Source organism: Petaurus breviceps, unplaced genomic scaffold, assembly GCF_028583685.1.
Source record: "Petaurus breviceps papuanus isolate PSGF00001 unplaced genomic scaffold, PetGlider_PUasm1.0 174, whole genome shotgun sequence".
Classification (NCBI taxonomy): Eukaryota; Metazoa; Chordata; class Mammalia; order Diprotodontia; family Petauridae; genus Petaurus; species Petaurus breviceps.
Genome location: NW_027185761.1, coordinates 40,625,356 through 40,645,457, shown reverse-complemented (window position 1 = coordinate 40,645,457; position 20,102 = coordinate 40,625,356). Strand labels below are relative to the sequence as shown.

The 20,102-nt window shown below is 43.1% G+C and overlaps 2 long non-coding RNA genes across 2 annotated transcripts in view; both read right to left on the bottom strand.

Annotated features, from left to right (window-relative positions):
* LOC138158434 (uncharacterized) overlaps nt 1–20,102 on the bottom strand; it is a 94,285-nt gene that overhangs the window by 59,551 nt on the left and 14,632 nt on the right. The window lies entirely within an intron of this gene.
* LOC138158435 (uncharacterized) lies at nt 8,645–14,315 on the bottom strand. The gene is made up of 2 exons (XR_011167643.1): nt 13,870–14,315; nt 8,645–8,861 (listed from the first exon to the last, which is right to left on the bottom strand). It is a non-coding gene; the product is annotated as an uncharacterized lncRNA (long non-coding RNA).

Genomic DNA, 20,102 nt, shown 5'->3' with positions numbered 1-20,102 from the left:
GAGGACAGGTAAGGAGGGAGGGATTTGGAACTCAAAAAAAATTTTTTTAATGTTTAAAAATTGTTGTAACATGTAATTGGGGGAAATAAAAATATTTTAAAAAATTTTTTTAAATCATCTGGTCTTTTGAACCCATTTTACAGATAAGGAAACTGAGTCCTCAAGGTTAAGTAATTTGCTTGAGATCATTCATTGATTTTAAGAGCAGAGATAAAACTAAAACCCAGGTATCCTACCTCCCAACTCCATGCTCTTAACTCATAGACCATCAGATGGTACAGTGGATAGCGTGTTGGACCCGGGGTCTGGAAGAACTACATTCCTTATCTTGCCTCATACACTAGCTATATAACTCTGGACAAGTCACTTAACCTCTCTCTGTCTCAGTTTCCCCATCTTGTAAACTAGGTTAATAGCACCTATCTCACGGGGTTGTTGTGAAAATTAAAGGAGATAATGTGTATGAAGTGTTTGGCAAATCTTAAAGCATCATATAAATTCTGGCTATTATTAGTAGTAATGTATGCCTCACTGCCTCTGTACAGTCGTTTCTGAGCAGCTCTGGGAGTTTAATCTCTTTCTGCTCCCAATAATCTGGAGTGACTCTGAGGCCCACTTTTCATGCCTAGGGAACTCAGAGCTCACGCTTTTGTAAACTGGCATTTTCCTCCACCTGCCTTCTTTTCCCCTTGCCTGTCAATGGTGCTTGTGAAGCAATCCCAGGGAAGGGATTGAAACCTTCCAGAAAGTTTCATCAGTTGTGTAACATTCCATTGCTACAAGTATTGAGCTACAATTCCTTTGGGTTTCCCAGAACTACATGGATGTTGGCCATTGCCACTGGTTTGTGAGTCAAAGGTAGTGTCTTTTTTTTTTGAGGGGGGAAGACAAGGCAATTGGGGTTAAGTGACTTGCCCAAGGTCACACGGCTAGTTAAGTGTCAAGTGTCTGAGGCCGGATTTGAATTCAGGTACTCCTGATTCCAGGGCTGGTACTCTATTCACTGCGACACCTAGCTGCCCCTGGTTTCCTTTTTTTAATGCACTGGGTGCTATCCCATGGAGCATGATTAGGGGATGGACCTGAGCCCAGCTCTCTTAGTTGGGATGGGGGTGGGAATAGAGAGGGATTGATCTCTTGGTGGGGGGTGGGGGTGGAGAGGGATTGTCTCCATACCCTACCCCCCAAGAGAACTCTAAGAGAAAGCTGTTGCTGTCTGTGTTTTAACAAAGAGGCTATCACAATAGGGACCAGAAATCATCTCTTTCTATGGTATAGATTAAAGTGGGCAGTTTTCCTGGCTCAGTCCCAATCCTTTCTAGCTTTCCAATCTCTAGCACATTACTCTCCTCCACACAGTCAACTAATCAGCCACAATACAATACTTCAAGTTCCTCATACATGACCCTACCTTGCCTGGTCTGCCCAATATATTGGGCAACCCCACCCCTGTAATCTCCATCTGATCTCTAACTCCTCTTTGGTAATGATTTTCTCTTCTTTTTAAATTTTTTTTTGTCTTTATTAATTTGTTTGTTTATTTTTAGTTTACAAGATTCAGTTCCACAATCCCTTGAGCTCCAAATTTTCTCTCTCCCCCCCATGGTGGCATACAGTCAAGTATAGGATCTGCAAATATTTTCACATTAGATATTAGTCAGGTTATAAAGAAGGATTATATAAGATGGAATGAACAATGGGAAAGAGGAAACAAAACCAAACAAGAAAAAGAAAGAGAGCAGGTAATTTGCTTCAATCTGGATTCAAACTCTGTTCTTTCTAGTTCTTTCTCTGAATGTAGACATCTCTCTCCATCATGAGTCTTTTGGAGTTGTCTTATAACTCTGCATTGCTGAGAGGAGCCCAGTCTATCAAAGTTGGTCATTGCATGTATGTTGTGTTTGTAATTGTGTACAGATTTCTCCTGGTTCTGCTCTTCTCACTCAGCATAAGTTTGTATAAGCCTCTCCAGGTGAATATGAAGTCCATCTGCTCCTTATTTCTTATAGTACAATAATATTCCATTACTTTAATATACCACTACTTGTTTAGCCATCCCCTTAATTTCCAATTCTTTGCCACCACAAAAAGAGGTGCTATAAATATTTTTGTACATATGGGTCTTCCTCCCACTCTATGATGCAACCCTGGAAGTGGTATTGCTGGGTCAAAGGGTATGAAATTATTTATAGACCTTTGGGCATAGTTCCAGCTTGCTTTCCAGAATGGTTGATTCAGTTCACAACTCCACCAACAATGCATTAGAGTTCCATTTTTTCCTCATCCTCTCCAGCATTTGTCATCTTAGCCAATCTGACCAGTGAGATGTGGTACCTCAGAATTGTTTTGATTTGCATTTCTCTAATCAGTAGTGATTTAGAGCATTTTTTCATATGCTTATAGATATCTTTAATTTCTTCCTCTGAAAACTGCCTGTTTATACCTTTCACCATTTACCAGTTGGGGAGTGATTTTCTCTTCTAATTTGATCAAAAGATTCTAGCTCCTCAATTCTCTCTAACTACTCTCAGAGAAACACCTACAAACAAGGTCCCAATCTAGAATCCCTACTCATGCTGGGTGAAATGGAGATGAAAGACCACTCTAAGGGCCATGACCTGACTTGATTCTATGAGAATCCAGACTGACCACTATGAATAGTTACCCCAAACTACAGATGCTAAAGTCCTTGATTCACCAAGGTTTTATAAGTGCCCTTTGAAAATGGAAACATGGTAGTACAAGCCTATAATCGATACTGTTGGGGAGGCTGAGACTGAGGGGGTAGATCTCTTAAACTTGGAAGTTCTAAGCTGTAGTGGGCTAATTGGATGGAGTATCTGTTCAGCATCCTAGTGATAAGCCCTCAGATTGCCTAAAGAAACAACTAAAATGGAGCAGCTCAAAAGTCCCTGGGCCCATCAAAGCGGAAATGACCCAAGAGAGGTCCTTGTACTTGCAGCCTAAGCAAGATGGGAGATCCAGTCTCTTTTTTTAAAAGGTGTCCCTTTTTGAGGACTCTACTTATTGTATCTCAATGATAATTTGTCCAAATCAGTGTAGTATTGATCAGGAGAACCTAATCAATTTAATGCAGTTCCAGGGAAGTGAGCTATCGTTTGAGTCTTTTGACTGCATCTCTCTACAGAGATTGAGGGGTATGCTGATGAATATCTCCTTAAGAGGAGTGAGGATGGGACGGCTAGGTGGCGCAATAAATAGAACACCGGCCCTGGAGTCAGGAGGACCTGAGTTCAAATATGGCCTCAAACACAACACCAAAAAAACAAAAAACAAAAAAAACTAGCTGAGTAACCTTGGCAAGTCACTTAACCCCAATTGCCCTACCTTCCTCCTCCAAAAAAGCAAAAAAAAAAAAAAAAAAGAGGAGTGAGGACTTCTGAGGTTGACTTGACCCACTGCTTTTTCATTGAGGGTGAGTGATTAAATCTAAGTCACTGGGGATGATTTGATTGGATCAAACAACTGTGTAACCCCTTTGGACAGAATCCTCTGCAACTATCATGAGTTATTCCAATAGGAATAATGAGAAAGGGGGTTTCTTTTCTAGCAATTCCCAGTTTGGTTCAGGGGAAGTCCAAACCTTTACTGTGATCTGGTCAGATTAGAGGGTAAGGTGAGACTTCCTGAATAAAGGGGAGAATTGTATTGATTATTTATGGTCTAACTGTGAACCCTTTATGCTTTCTGTTTCCAGGATGAAATCAACACTGTCCTATATATGTGTATGTATCATTAGCTTATTTGTTTCCATGAGTCTGGGGACCCTTTTAGCCATATCTTCAGAGACCTTGACACAAGCTGATTTTTGGAGAAGCAAATCTGATTTTTGCAGAAGCCCAAAAGATTGAATTCAATTGATGTAACTCCAGAGCTTGGACCACTGGGCCACAGATGACCTTAACCTGGACAAGTAGCTAGGACAAATCACTCAGGCAAAGTTTTAGTTAATTTGTCCCTTCCCTTCTCCAGGTCCTGTTTTGTATTTTTTTCATCTGAAAAATGAGAAGTTTGGGCATAGTTCTTTTTTTTTTTTTTTAAAGCAATTGGGATTAAGTAATTTGCTCAAGGTTACAAGGCCAGTTATTTCTGGGTGTGGTGCTAAGTATCTGAGCCCAGATTTGATCCCAGGTCTCCTGACTCTGGGGCCAGTGCTCTTACTCACTGTGCCACCTGGCCTCCCCCATAACAAGTTCTTTATTCACCTTTTTTGTGTTCTGGACCCCTTTGGTAGGCTAGTAAAAACCCATGGACCCTTTCTTAGAAGAATGTTTTTGAATGCATGAAATGAAATACAAAGGAAACCAATTATATCAAAATACATATATCAAAATATGTTTGTTTATTTTTTAGTTCATGGGCCCCCTGAGGTTGCTGGGTGGCACAATAGACTCAGGCACAATAGACTCAGGTCAGCAAGACCTGAGTTCAAATCAGCCTCAGGCATTAGCTGTGTGACCCTGGGCAAGTCACTTAACATCTGTCTGCCTTCTTTTCCTCAACTTAAAAATGGGAATAATAACAATACCTCTGTCACAGGGCTGTTGTGAAGACCAAATGAGATAATACCATCAAGGATTCAGCACAGGGCCTGACACATAGTAGACAGTACAGAAATGCTTATTTCCTTCTTCTCTACACTAGTCAAGAATTCCTAAACCAGATAGATGATTTCTAAGGTCCTTCCCAGCATTGAGTCGATAAGAGACTGAAGCTTTTGGATAGGATACTTAAAAACCAAGCAGAACGTTGCTAAAAAGAGAACTGAGAGACTTTTAGAAAGGGGAGGGTGACTTCAAATTTTTGCCAGGGGCCAGTTCTCTTCAGGGGCCAAAGTAGACCACCCCCATTGATCAGCTGTACATGGTTTAGTACCACTTATGTTTCCCTGGCGGAGAATTTTTTTTTTTTAATGCTCTCTCCTTGACAAATTGAGTCTTTCATCATGCCAGCAAGCCTGGATTTTGGCGGAGGATCAAATGGACACTTAGAGATATACGTTTCAAATATGCAAGAAGTGATATATGCAAATAATTTATACAATGCTAGCCCTCCCTCCTTGTTTCAATATAGACATACTAATGATAGAAAAGCAACAGTAGGTGTTGGCTGATTTCCCCCCAGCTGCTCTGTCCTGGGTTTCCCACTGTTAGAATCTGTTCTCCCTGTTGGAGGTACTCAGCTAACCCTTCCACCAAGGTCAAAGGGCAGGGGACCTGCACTTCCCTGTTGTTTCCTTTACTCAATTCATTCAACCATTTAAGGAGTTGTTTTGCTTTGGAATTGCTTCTTTTCTTTTCCTTTCTCTTCTTTTCTTTTTTTTTGATCCAGACCTATGATTTCATTGGTGTGGCAAATTCCTGCTGTAAACACAACAATCACCAATACAGACTAAGCAACTCAACTTAAGAGTCTTAGAGAGCAGGCTGGGGAGACCAAGAGGTTAGGTGACTTTCCCACAGTCGGTTTGTTAAGAGGCAGGACTGAGGCCAGCTCTGATTGTAACTTATTATTATTATTGCCTTATTAATTTTTTTGGACAGAAAAACACCAGAGGGCTTATTTTCAGGGGAGGGCTTATTTTAATGAACATTGACAGCAATTTTAATAAACAGGTAAATGTGAACAAAAAAAATGTACCTTTATTCAATAAGCAAATCACTGGGGAAGAACAGGATGACGTGCTCACTGCTGCAGCTCTGATTGGATGCAGCTCAGAGTGCGGCGTGCATTTCACAGGAGGGAAGGGGGAACGGTGCATACAGAGGGTACCGTAATGTAGCGTGTAGCGCAGAGGATCACCTTCACTACAGTAGCAATCTCAATAGGGCTTATTTTCGGGGGAGGGCTTATTTTAGAGGAATCTTACACAGTAAGGGGAGGGCTTATTTTCGGGATAGGTCTTATTATCGAGGAAACACGGTAGCTATGGTACAATGGAACGAGCATCAGCACTAGAATCAGAACATCTCCGTCCAAGTCCTGCCTTTACAGCTGCCTACCTGTGTGACCTGGGGCCAATCAGTCAACCCGAATTTATTAGTCATCTATTATGCGTCAGGCACCGTGCTAAGTATTAGGGATACAGAGGAAGGCAAAAACCAGTCTCTGCCATCAAGGAGCAGAAAGCTATTTAATCTGAGCCTCAGTTCCTGCATCTGTAAAAAGGCATTGGAGGGGGGAAGGAGATCGTCTGGATCAATAGCTTCTGAGCTCCCCTCCATCTCTGAAATAACAAGCCTACTCTATACTATCTCTTAACTTTGTGAATGCCTTGTCCATAAGATTTCAGACATGGCTCCCCATGACCTCTGTTGTCCCCAGAGCTTATTTCCTTATCTCCTTGTCCATCTGAGTTATCTTTGTTCCTCCCCATCCCTCTCTTTTCAATCCAATCAGCCACCAAGTCTTGGAGATTCTGGCCCTTCATCTCTCTCATCCACATTTTCTCCTTCTTATCTGTTCTGACTGCTACCATGCTAGCATAAGCCCTCCTTACCACATGTTTAGACTCTTTCTTTTTCCCTCCTTCTTTTCTCCCTTCCTTTTTTCCTTCCTCTCTCTTTCTTTCCATCCCTTCCTTTCTTTCTTTCTTTGTCTTCCAAATTGTTGCTTATGTCTTTTGGTTTTATATCATCTTCATTTCCTAATATGCCCCCCACCCAGAGCCTTCTAAGAACAAAATGAAAAAAGAAAAAAAAGATTCAGTGAAACAAACCAATACCTCAACCTACTCTGACATTACAGTCAGTGCTCCACACTCACGGCTTGTTATCTTTGCAAAGAAGGTGTAATGTAATACCAAGCAAAGGCAACTTCCCAGGTTCAAAATACCAGCATAGGTGCTCTCTATTTTATTCAGTAACAAACCCAGAACAGAGAAGATCAAAACATGACATCATTCAAAATACAGCATTTACTAAGTGTGATTAAATCATCTCCAAGGCCTACCCCACCCCAGGACTTTCCAATCATTCAATCAATTACAAAATCTCTGTTCCAAATACTTCTCCACCCCTAGGCTATACCTTAATTAAGTCCACCACAAAGCCCATCTTCTCAAATGGAGATTAGTTTCCAAACATAAGTAAAATACATTCATTTGCTCAACCATAGAACACAAAAAGGTCAAAAGTTCCCCCACCCCTGGATCACAATTGAATCTACCCCAGAGTTACATCAAGTTTAAACACAGCACTTAATACCCAAATGGAGGTCTTTTCTTCATCTTGACACGAGGCAAGTTCTCAGCAATCTTAGTTCCTGGAGAGACAAGGCTTAGCAAGGCCATAAGATACATTGCCAGTCCCTTCATGAATTTATCCTCTGTCTGTAGAACAGCCCTAGAACCCCTGAACACATTAGCAAAGCCCTCTCCCAGGATTTCTGTAAACATACAACAAGAAAATCCTTCTTCAGGGCTTCTGAACCAACAGAAAGGCTCCCAGACCCCTGCAACAACAGCACTGTCCCTCACCAGTGGACAGTATTCACTCTCAGTACTGTCCCTCACCAGTGGACAGTATTCACTCTCTGTCTGCAGGACAGTCTCAGGCCTTCTTAACCAAATGCCAGGTTCCAGGACTTCTTCAACAGGACAGTCTTTCACCAGTGGACAAATCTGGCAAAATAACATCAAAACAGACAGACAAAGTACCAGCAAAACAGCCATGTCTCCTCAGTCCTTGGCAGCTCAGGGGGCAGGTCTCAAAAGTCCAGGGCAATTCAAAGTGGCCACCAGCAATCTCTTAGTCTCTCCCTCTCCACGAGGTGCTGCTTCCAAAAAGAACTTCCGCCTCTCTCTTGTCTCTCCAAATCTACATCACCAGCTCCTCCCACTTCAGGACTTTCTTTTCACATCAACAAGCCCATCCCACAGGTGGGATTAACAAACTCTGGGTTTTAATACAATCAATTTGAAAACCAAGCCAATACAGGGGAATCTTTAATTGCCATTACTATCACAGAAGGGGAGGGAAGGAGGTGCACTGTCTTATGACCCACTCATTCAATCCCTTGGATGACCAACAGGATTTGCCATTTGCCTGACTCTAGGTCCTAAGGTCCTTTGGGCCTTGCCATCTGCCCTGCTGCAATGCTTTCCCCAAGTCCTGTCATCTGATCTGGTGAGGGCCTTTCCATATACCCTGTAGTTGAACTCATATGTGTTGTCTCCCCCAATTAGAATTGTGAACTTGTGAGAGCAGGGACTGTCTGTGATTTTTCCCTTTTTTTAGGACAACTAGGTGGTACAGAGAATAAAGCATTGTGTTTAGAATAAGGAAGACATCTTCATGAGTTCAAATCTGGCCTCAGACATGTACTAGCTGTGTGACCCTGGGCAAGTCATTTAACCCTGTCTGCTTAAGTTTCTTCATCTGTAAAACAAGCTGAAGAAGGAAATGGCAAACCACTGCCTCATCTTTGCTAAGAAAATCCCAAACGGGGTTACAAAGAGTCAGATATGACTGAACAACACAATCCTCAGTGTTTAACACAGAGATTGGCACATAGCAAGCACTTCCAGATGGTTTTCCATTCTTTCATTAGGGGCCCAGCTCAGTCATTAGAATTTCACGATATTCAATTTCAGTTGTTTTCTTTTTTGTTCTTTCCATTTACATGGGCATAGTCAATGTGCATATTGTTTTCCTGATCCAAGAGAATGGTGCATTTCTCCCTTGTCTTCTTCCTATTCATCATTCTTTACCTGTGTTGTAATTTTCCATTATATGAGTCATGCTCAATAAGATGGCTCTTATTGGTTCTTGTGAGAGCTGATTATTAAATTTTCAGTGTGAATATTTACACCTCAGGTCATTTGTTGTTTTGTTGATTGCCTAATTTTAAGAACGCAAAGGAGAAAATGTTAATAATAGAGATTAAACTTAAAGGTTTTGGGGTCGGGTTTGTGGTTGGTTTTTTTTGGAGAAGCAGTTGTTAAACATTTACTGGCACACCTCTGCCTATATTGATGTGCCCCAGTTTGTTTAGCCATTCCCTAATTGAGGGATACCTCTTTTGTTTCCAGTTCTTTAATGCTGGAGAAGGAACCCTTCTCTCTATGTCTTCCAATCAATTGTTCATATTTCTCCTAAACATCTTTTTCTGTCTCATTCTGGTCAGATTGTGCCCTTACCTAAAAATCTGTAGAATAATGAAGAAAATAGAGGTTAACTGACTTTCTCAGGGTCACACAGCTAATTGGTATCTGAGGTTGGATTCGAACTCAAGTCTTCCTGACTTCAGGACCAGCACTCTATTCTCTATGCCACTTGTCTAAACTTTCACAGACTATTATAATAGCTTTCTTATAGGCCTTCTCGACCCTACTCTCTCTTCTTCCAATTAGTTGCTCATACTTCTGCTACATATCTTTTTATGTCTAGTTCTGGTCAGATCATTCTGTCACTTAAAAATCTTCAGTATTTCCCTATTGCCTGTTGAGTGAAATGAAGACTCCTTTGCCTGGTATTAAAGGCTCTCAATTCAATTCAATAGCATTTATTAATTGCCTCCTCCACAGAAGGCATTTTGCTGTGTGCTAGGAATCCAATGACCAAAGAATTGCCAGTCTCTGCCTTAAGATACTAACGTTCCACTGAGGGATACATGTACGATGACAAATATATACAGAGTAAATACAAAATAATTTTGTGGGGGTGGGAAGAACAGTAACAAGTGGGAAGACAAGGAAAGACCTTGGTGTAATTGGTGGCAAGCTGAGCTTTGCTGAAAGTTAGCCATTCTGAGGTAAGGACAAAGGGCATCTCAGGGAAGTGGATATATACAAAGGCTTGGAGGCAAGAGATGGATAGTCTTGTACTTATAGGCCACTTGACTGGAAGATGGAAAGTTTGAAGGAAAATAATGGGGGAAAAAAATCCAGAAAAGGGAAGCCAGACTGCAGTGATTTTAAAAAACCAAACAGGGGAGTGTGTATTTTATCCTAAAGGTGAGAGGAACCCGATGAAGTTTCTCAAGCAGGGTAGTGACATGCCCTGTTTGACAGTTTGGAGGCTATATGGAAAACTGTGATGTATAAAAAGTTCAAGAGACACGGTTTCTGGGTAATCAATCATTTTATTAAGCATGCTAGTAATAATTTAAAAAATGGGTCAGTGACAAATGAATGCCAAAGACCCCTTACGGAACCCACTCAAAGCTTTTATGCCCTTGGAGGAGTGGGTGTTTCTGAGGGTGGCAATGGACTCTGGTTAATAAGCAATGAGAGAGAATGAATATTAGAATGAGAGGTGGACCTATTCTAATGAGCGGGTTGGGAGACATAACTTTGATCACTCACACCTGTCTAACTAGAACTCAATGGGCCAGATTTCACTCAGATTAGATTAAATTCTTTGTAAGGTTCTCTAGCTGGGTGAGGTCTCCCACCTAGGAGCTAAAGGTACATTCCCCAGGGACTTGGGTAATCTCATCCATCAACAATACACTTCAGAGACTCAACCGCCTACAGGCTTCTGAAAAATTCCTGGTCCTGATTCAATAATTGATTATTAAGATAAGAGAGAAATAATCATTTCTCTCAAAATGTTGGAGAAGAGAAAGACTAGAGGCAGGGAGACCCATGCAGAGGTTATTGAACTGAACCAGGAGAAAAGTGACCAGAATCTGAACTAGAGGGCTGCCTGTGTGAGTGGGAGGAAGAACAGTGCAAGAAAGGTGGAGACAGAAGCAGGGATCCGGAGCTACCAGAAGGGTCCAGGCTTCCCTGCTCCTCCTCCCTCCCTGCATCCTCTCTCCAACCAAACTGAGCCACTCCCGCCTTCTGAATGCGCCAAGCCCTCCCCCTGCCTCTCTCCATGCCTTTGCTTACAGCATTCGCTATGCCTGGAATGTCCTCTCTGGAATGTCCCTCTTGGCCCAGCTGAATTCCTTCCCGTTCTTTAAAGCCTTATTCAGACGCCACCTCCCCCCTTCACTAAGCATCTTTCATGCTCAGACCTCACAGAACACTTCACCTTTCACCTCTTTAATTAATGCACTTGTCCACAATTTGCCTTCCATTTACTTCTCTGCAAATGTGTCACAAAGAACAGGTCCTTGTTGCTTTATCTTTGTATGCCTAGCAGTCAGCAATACAAGGACAAAAAGGAAAATAGCAGGTTGGGAAATCGAGGCCCAAAGACCACTCACTGGACCTGGGTCAGTAAAACTTGAGTTCAAATCCTATTTCAGACACTGACTGGATGTATAACCCTGGGCAAGTCACTTAACCTCTCTCAGCCTCAGTTTCCTCACCTGTAAAATGGGAGCAATGAGAACACCTATCTCACCAGAGTGATATTGTGAGAATCAAATGAGATAATATCTATGAAGCACTTTGGAAATCTTTAAATGTTTTATATATTGTTGTTGAATTATTTCAGTTGCACCCCACTTTTTGTTACCACATTTGTCTTCTGGGCAAAGATACTGGAGAGGTTTGCCATTTCCTTCTCCAGCTCATTTTACAGATGAGGAAACTGAAGTAAACAGGATTAAGTGACTTACCCAGGGTCAGGTCACACAGCTAGTAAGTGTCTGAGGTCAGGTTTGGACTCAGGAAGATGAGTCTTCCTGCCTCTAGACCTGGCACTCTATCCATTGTGCTACCTAGTTACCCTGTGCTAACTATTATTAGCATTATTATTATTTCCTTACCTCTGCCATCCCATCCCATAGTGACAAAGAAGAAGAGGGGTTGGGCATTTGCCCCAAATGCTGCAGAAAGGTCAAGGAGAATGAAGACTGCCATAAAGTCATTGCTAGGGAGCATGGCTAGTGTTAGGGGTTAAAGCTGGGGGAATGGGAGGCCATGATCATTAACAAAGATGGGGAATCATTCCAGTGGTTTTTTTTCCCTGCACACAGATATCACAGCAGGATAGGATTACAGTTGTGGAGGAGAGGGGCTGAAGCGGGGCAGTGGAATGATTGATGAACTTTGAGTCAAAGGACCCATGTTCAAATCCCAGCTCTACCCTTTACTACCTCTGTGACCTGAGACAAAGACTCATGACTAGACCATGGCCTTGGATGGACGTATTCCGACACACTCAAATGGGTCTGTGATAGCTTTGAAAGCTCTGTCCAACAATGCAATTGTTGGACATCCTGTATAACTTCTGTACGTGACCTTGCCTAATTTCAGCACAGGGGGTCCACTCCATGCACTTGGCACCTTCTACTTCTGACATTCCAAGGACAGCAAAGAGTAGTCAGGCTGGCCTTTGGTAACACCTTGATGCTATCATACAACCAGCCCAGGCTTTCTACCTATTATACATTCTCTGATGACATCTTTTACTCCTGTTCTTCAGGGGACTTAACTGAGTCTATGTTATATAGCCTGTTTGTCCCATCGTGCACCTCTCCACTACTTTCAGCATTTTCATGTTCATTCATTCTCAATTAATTGGACACCAGCATATTCCATATCTAATGGTTATATAACACCTGTAGACTATGGTAATAAACTGGACATGTAAACCATATTTGAAAGAAACAGGAGAGACAAAAAGGAATAGAGCAAGGGTTAGCAGATTTCTCTTTCTTCCTCACCCCCATTGGCAATAGTGTTTTCTGATAAAAGCCTATGACTCTAGGAACTTTGTATATAGCCTGAGAGGGGAAACCAAGGAGAGTGCTTCCTGAACTTCCATCCTTATAGATAAAGTCAAAGTATAAACAGACTCAAGAAGAGGGCTTGGAACGTGGAACTGGCATCCTGTTAGGGAGAGGAGAGGCACAATAGTTACAGATGATGGGCAGCCATGAATGGCTGGGAAGTAGCCGGGAGGGAAGCTGTTTGCTGGTCAAAGGGTAATGCTTCTGGTTCTGTTTTTAAAAGTATGGCAGTGCCCCAACCAAGGACTTCAGCTGAGCCACAAGGAGTAGACTACAACTGGCTAGGAAAGGTATACACCAGTGGGGGCTCATGAGATATTGTACTGGAACCTTGTGTAGTCAAGGTCACCCAAAGAGGTGCCACATGAAGAATCATAGTGGAAAGCACCTGGGTAGCACGATAAAGCAGCTGTGTGACATAGTAGATAGAACTCCAGATTTGAAGTCAGAAGACCTGGGTTCAGATCCTGCCTCCCACACTTACTGACTGTGCAAAGTCACTTAACCTGTTTCCTTATCTGTAAAATGAGGGTCATAATAGCATCTACCTCAGAAGGATATTATTCAGATCAAATGAGAAACATGTATAGCACTGTAAGGTATGTATTAGCTGTTCGAAGGTTAACTAGCACAGCTCTTCAGTGGTTATATATTACAGGCACTGAAGAGTGCTAGATGTAAAGTGAAAGGACCTGAGTTCAAATCCTTAGTACTCCATCACTAGTGTGAACTTGGCTAAATCACTTACCTTTTCTTGGGCTCAGTTTCCTTATCTGAAAGGGTCAAACTAAGTACAGTGAACAAGTCAGTCATTAAACTTAGAGTCATAGGATCTGAGTTCAAATTCTGCCTCTGCCCTTCCCACCTGGATTTAGGCAGTTTGGTGGCATAGGGGATAGAGCACTGAGCCTGGCTTCATTGAGACCTTAATTCAAATCTAGCTTTAGACACCTACTACCTGTGTGACCCTGGGCTAGTCACTTAACTGCTGCCTGCCTCAGGTTCCCCAACTGTAAAATGGGGATAATAATAGCCCCTACCTCCCAGGATTGTATGAGGATCAAATGAGAGAATATTTGTAAAGCTCCTAGCACAGTGACTAGCACACAGTAGGTGTCATATTAATGCTTATTCCCTTCCCTTTTCTAAATGAGTATAACCCTAGGTAAGTCACTATTCGATTCCCCTTTTGTGAATGGAAGGGTTTGGCTCAATGACCTCTGAGGGCCTTTCCAGTTCTCCATCCAGCATCCCATCCATTTTCCCTTGCTGGTTTTCAGGATGAGTCGCTGATAGGCACTCTCTCCTCCCCTTCCTAAATGGCTGGGTATCTAACGGGATGGAGAGCCTTGTCTTTGCAGGCCTGATCCTCTGTTCCTTCAGCAGCAAGCTCTGAGAACCCCTTCCATCCGTCCCCATCTCAGGGCATGCCAGCGTGGAACCCATTCCCATTTACAACCCTAGCAAGGGCTTGGTAATTTACTGAGGAGCTCCAACATGTGCCACGGCAGGATTCGGAGGGCAATGGGACTGCCCTCACTTCTCTCTGGGGTTTAGGAATGGGAGACAGGTGGCTCATTAAAATTTAGAGAGGGCTCTTGGAAAGCCAGCTTTGGCAGGAGAGCTATTAGAGTAAGTTAGACAGATGAAAAGTCGTGCTGTGCCTTCATTCAGCTAAGAGCAAGTCCTGGCAGGGAGAACACGCGGCTGCCCAGCACCAATTCATAGTCCACCCCCACCTCCAATCGTATTGCATCACGTCTCCAGGCCCCGCGTGTGTACACTGCACAGAACGGAACTCAGCTGGAGCTAAGACATCGGCTAGCTGGTGGGGCCTTGGCTGTCATTCTGCCAGCCCTGGGAGCCTGGGTTTCAGCAGGGTAGGACGAAGAGGTTTGGGGCCCCGCTGGACAGAAGGCAGAGACTGGGGCTAAACTGGGCGGGATGCTAAAGTTGGAGGCCCAGCCGGGTAGGAGGCTGAAACTTGGGGCTCAAGCTCTGTGGGAGGCAAAGGCTGAGCCTGCCCATCTAGGTAGGAAGCTAAAGTTTGCAGCCCAGCAGGGCAGGAGGCTAAGGTTTGGGTCCTAGCTCTCTGATTTACAAAATTACAAGTTAGCCACAGGGGACAGAATGGGGCTCTGAGGTCCAAGGACTCTGTGAATCTTGGATGGGGAAAGGACCCCCAAGGGCCTTTGTAGCCAACCTTTCCAGAGCCAGAAAAGCAGTCAGTCATTCATGTGGTGTCCCTGCCCAGCCCCTACCTAGGGGCGGGCTGCTTTACCAAGGAACTCTCCTCCTTCCCTTCCTAGGGCTGCAGAAGCAACCATCCCCTAGACAGATTCCAAAAACCTGAATAGACAATAAGGTACTTACATCTGTAAAGAAATGACCTAAGACTTTGAGATTGTCTGGAGTTCCCACTGAGATGTAAATGAATCTCTTTTCATAATCATTCATAAACCTATTGTCCTGACTCTGGATTGGGGGACTGGACTGAAGATGGGACCTCCTCCTTTTTCTGGGAAAGTTTATGCATGTTGGGGGAGAGGGGAGGGCGGGCCCCTTGGGATCTCTGGACTGAGAGGTTTGGTCTTGTTTTTCCATCTCTATCTGATTTCTTTATCATTTTTTCCTGAGGCCAAATTGTGGCTAGAAAGAAGTACTTGGAGCCAGGTTTAATCATTCAGCCAATTAGCCTACCACACCCCTGGGAGTATACTATGGAGCTAGGGACACAAAGAAACTATTTCTGCCCCCAAGGACCTAAGGATCCAGGGGTTACTGTGCTGGCTATAAAAGAGTCAGGAAAACTTGAGTTCAAATTCAGACTGACTTTTGCTAGTTGCATTACCCTATGTAAGTCACTTAACTTGGCTGCCTCAATTTACCGGTCTTTAAAATGGGGATAATAACAGCACCTATCTCACAAGCTAAGTAATTTGGGGGGGGGGGGAGGCAGCTGGTGCCATCTGGTTCGAATTCTATCTTAGACACTAGCCTGGAGACACTGAGCAAATCACTTACCTCTCAGCCTCAGTTTCTTCATCTGTAAAATGGGTACAAGAATAGCACTTGTTTGACAGTGTTCCTGTTCCAAATGAGGTAATGTAAGTGTTCTGCAAACCTGACATTGCTTCAAGTATAAATGTCGACGGTTACCTGACAGTGCTCAAAGGTGCCAGACACCTCTGCTGGACTATCCTGCTGGCATCTCAGTGTCAGCTCTGGGCAGGGTGGTACAGGGGAAAGAGGACTAGGTTTGATGTTGGAAGATGTGGGTTCCAAAACCCAGCCCTCCCCTTGCTTCCTGTGTGATTCTTGGCTGTTCATTTACACTTTGTTTAGGCTTCTTTTTATTATTTCTGTTGGCAGCACTGTTGTCTGTTAGTGGCATGGCCATTTATCCAGACTCCCAGGTTTGAAACTTAGGTTTTATCTCTGCTTTTTTCCCTTCCTTCACTTTGTACATCAAAGCATTTGTCAGGGCCTGTCTCTCTCTTGAATGTAAACCCACTGCCACAGTCCAGAGCTGGGCCCTCAGGCCCTCATCATTACCCACTCAAACTCTTGCCAGATCTTATCCCCACTTTCTCAGGCCTTCAGTCTGATTTATACTTCTCTTGGATTAATCTATCTCACACAAAGATCTGAGCATGTTATTGCTGAAAATTCTTTCAAAAGTTTCCTACTGTCTACCAATTAATGTTCAAATTCATTAGCTTAGTATTCAAGGCCCCCACAATTTGGTGCCACTTATGTTACCTTGTTTCCCCTGCCACATTCTCTATGGTCTAGCCAAAATGGACAGTATTCCTCTTCTGGGGGATTTGGGTATGGTCAAGAAAAGGAGAGGAGAAAGAGGGGACTTGCATTTGACCTCAGGACATTCATCTTACACTTGGTCTATCTCCCTTGTTTATCTTTCCTCTATCTAGCAGAAGCTAGAGATAGAACTCTCTCTACCTTCTACAGAATAGGGGCAGGACATTCATCTTACACTTGGTCTATCTCCCTTGTTTATCTTTCCTCTATCTAGCAGAAGCTAGAGATAGAACTCTCTCTACCTTCTACAGAATAGGGAGAGGTTCACTTAATTAAGTTCACTTAATTAAGTTCACTTAATGATTAACAAGCTCACACTTGGTCATAACCTATAAATCCCAGGGATTTTGAACCTCTGTAGACATCCAAACTTCCTTCCCCATCTCCCATCACTGAAGTTCTTATCCCCATTTCCCTCAACCTACCCATTCCAAAGTCCCAACAAAATGTTACCCACCTCTTCCACTGTGCCCTCTGGAATGCCTGCTCCATAGGCAACAAACTTGCTTTCATCTTAAATCTTTTCCTTTCTTAATCCTTCCATTTTTTGGCTATCACTAAGACTCCTTGGCACTAGTACTTTCACTCTTTCCTTTCAGCTAGCTGGTTGAGGATCCTCCCTGCTGCTGGGTAATCCTCCCTCATCATTCATTATCCCACTCTCCATCGTGGTTCTTCTAAACCTTTTCATCCCTCCCCAGATTTCCCATGGTTCCCCCTTCCCCCCCTAGCTTCTCAGCTGAGAACCTTTTACTGAAAAAGATGAAGCCATCTGCTGAGAGTTCCCTCTACTCCCCATCTCCCTTCATGTTCTATTTTTGTTGTTGTTTTTTGGAGGGAGGAAGGCAGAGCAATTGGGGTTAATTGACTTGTCCAAAGTCACATGGCTAGTAAGTGTTAAGTGTCTAAAGCTGATTTGAACTCAAGTCCTCCTGACTCCAGGGCTGGTACTCTATTCACCACCTAGCCACCCCTCCCTTCATGTTCTATCACTCAGATGCCTTACTTCTGCCATAATCTCCTCCTTCACCTCTGTCTCACAAGAACAGATGGCCTGACTCCTTGCCAAGGCAAACCTCTCTACTTGCACAAACCATCCCTTTCCATCCCATGTACTCCAGCCCATTGCCTCCTCCGTCATCCCTACTCTCTCACTTATTTTCCATCTCTCCCTGCTTCCCACTCACTATTATCCCATATCTTCTACCCTTTGTGGCTAATTTCCTTGAGAAGATCACCTACAATAGGTGCCCCCACTTTCTCTCATCTCCCTCTCTTCTTTCCCCTTTACAATCCAGCTTCTGATCTCATCATTCTGCCAGAATAGGTCTCTCCAAGATTATCGGTGATCTCTCAGTTGCTAAATCCAACAAACATTTCTCTGTCCTCATTGTCCTTGACCTCTCTGCAGGCATTGACACTGTTGGTCACCTTCTCTCTTTTCTTCTAAGTTTTTGGGATGCCAGTCTCTCTTGGTCCTCCTTTTACCTGTCTGTCCATGCCTTATGTCTTTTTTTTTTTTTGCTAGATCTTTATCCAGAGTATTCCTGCTAGCCCTCAACATGCCCAAAACAGAACTCATTATCTTTCCCTTAAACCCTCCCCCCAACTTCCTGATTACTGATCCCTGACTCCTGACACCTCACCATCTTCCCAGTCTCCAGGCTTGAAGCCTCAATGTCACCCTACATTTCTCACTCTTTCTTTCACCCCCCATATCCAATCTATTGCCAAGGTCTGTTAATTTATCTTTAAAACATCTCTCCAATACTCTCCCTTGTCTCCTTTGACAATGCCACTACTCTGGTGCAGGCCCTCCGTCTTACCCATGGACTATTGCAAAAGCTTCTGATGGGTATGTCTACCACAAGTCTCTCCCAAATCTATTCCATTGCCAAAGTAATTTTCTTAAAGCATAAGTCTGATCATGTGACACATTCTCTTCCCACTCCCAACCCCCAATAAACTTCAGTGGCTATCCACTCCAGGATCAATTATAAAATTATCTTTTTAGCATTCAAGGTCCTTTATAACCTGCCTTCCCTCCTTCCCCCACCTTTCAAGTCTTCTTATACCTTACACTGCCTCCCCCCCCCTCCATTTATTCTTTGATCTGGTGACACAAATCTCCTTGCTGTTCCCCAAACAAGACAAGACACTCCATCTCTCATCTCTGGACATTCCCTCTGGCTGTTTCCTATGCCTAGAATGATCTCCTCATCTCTGCCTCTTGGCTTTCCCGCTTTCCCACCAATCCCAGCTAAAATCCCACCTTCTATAAGAAGCCAGTCTCAATTCATCTTAATTCCAGTGCCTTCCCTCTGTTGAGGGACTTGTTTGTCATTTATCCCATATGCAGTTTGTTTGTACATAGCTTTTTTGTGTGTTGTCCTCCCATTAGATTATAAGCTCCTTGCCTTTCCCCATATCTCCAGTCCTTTGCACAATGCCTGGCACATAGTAGCGGTTCAAAAAATGATTATTCCCTTCCCCTATTCAATTATAAGGTTTTGTCCTGGGTCCTCTTCTCTTTCCTCTCTGTGCACACTTATTTGTGATTGTATAACTCCCACGTGTTATGCCAACCCTTTGGTACAGACAGCTAACTCCTAAATCTATGTATTCAGCCCTGGTCTCTTTCCTGAACTCTTATCCCACAAGTCCAGCTGCCTATTGACCATTTCAATCGAACATCCCAGAATTATCTTAAACTCAATATGTCCAAAACAAAACAGCATCTTTCTCCTAAAACCCACCTTATCCCTAACATCTCTGTTTCTGTTGAAAGCATCACCATCCCCCCAGTCACCCTCTTTACAACCTTGAAGCCACTTCTCACCGCTCCCACCTAGTTAGTTGCTAAGTTTTGTCAGTGATCATCCTTATTTCATCCTTCTTCTCTGTACCCATCCAGCCACCACTCTGGTCCAGGACCATGTCACATGGGGTCACCCTGCCTCTAGTCTCTCCCCTTTCCAATACATTCTTCATATAGTTGCCATTTTAATATTCTTAAAATGCAGGTCTGACCCCTGCTTAAGAATCTTAGGTGATTCCCTAACGTCTCTAGTGTAAAATACGGCTTCCTCTGTTTGGCATTTAAAGCCTTCTACAATCTGGCTTCAGTCTATTTGACCGGGCCTTTCACATTATTCTTTTTAAATTCTATGTTCCAGCAAAACTGGCCTGCTTGCCATTACCCATACACAGTAACCCATCTGTTTCCATGCCTTTACACCAGCTGTTTCCCTCATGCCTGGAACATTTTTCCTCTTCACCTCTGCCTCTCCTCTTAGGATCTTTATCTTCCTTCAATATTCAGCCCATGTTTTACTTCATACAATGGAAGAGATACCCCTGCCCTCCCCCAATGGCTTGTGACTTTTCCCTAGAAATAACTTTGTCTATGTTTTGTATTCAATTTTCTCTATATGTGTTTATAATAATATAATAATGTAATTTCCTTGAGTCGAGACTATCTTTTTTGTGTCTTTGTACCCACAGTACATGGTTTATAATAGCTGTTTAATAAGTGCATATCGAACTTAATTGTTGAATACAACATGCATTTATCTATCATCCATCTATCTATCTATCTATCTATCTATCTATCTATCTATCTATCTATC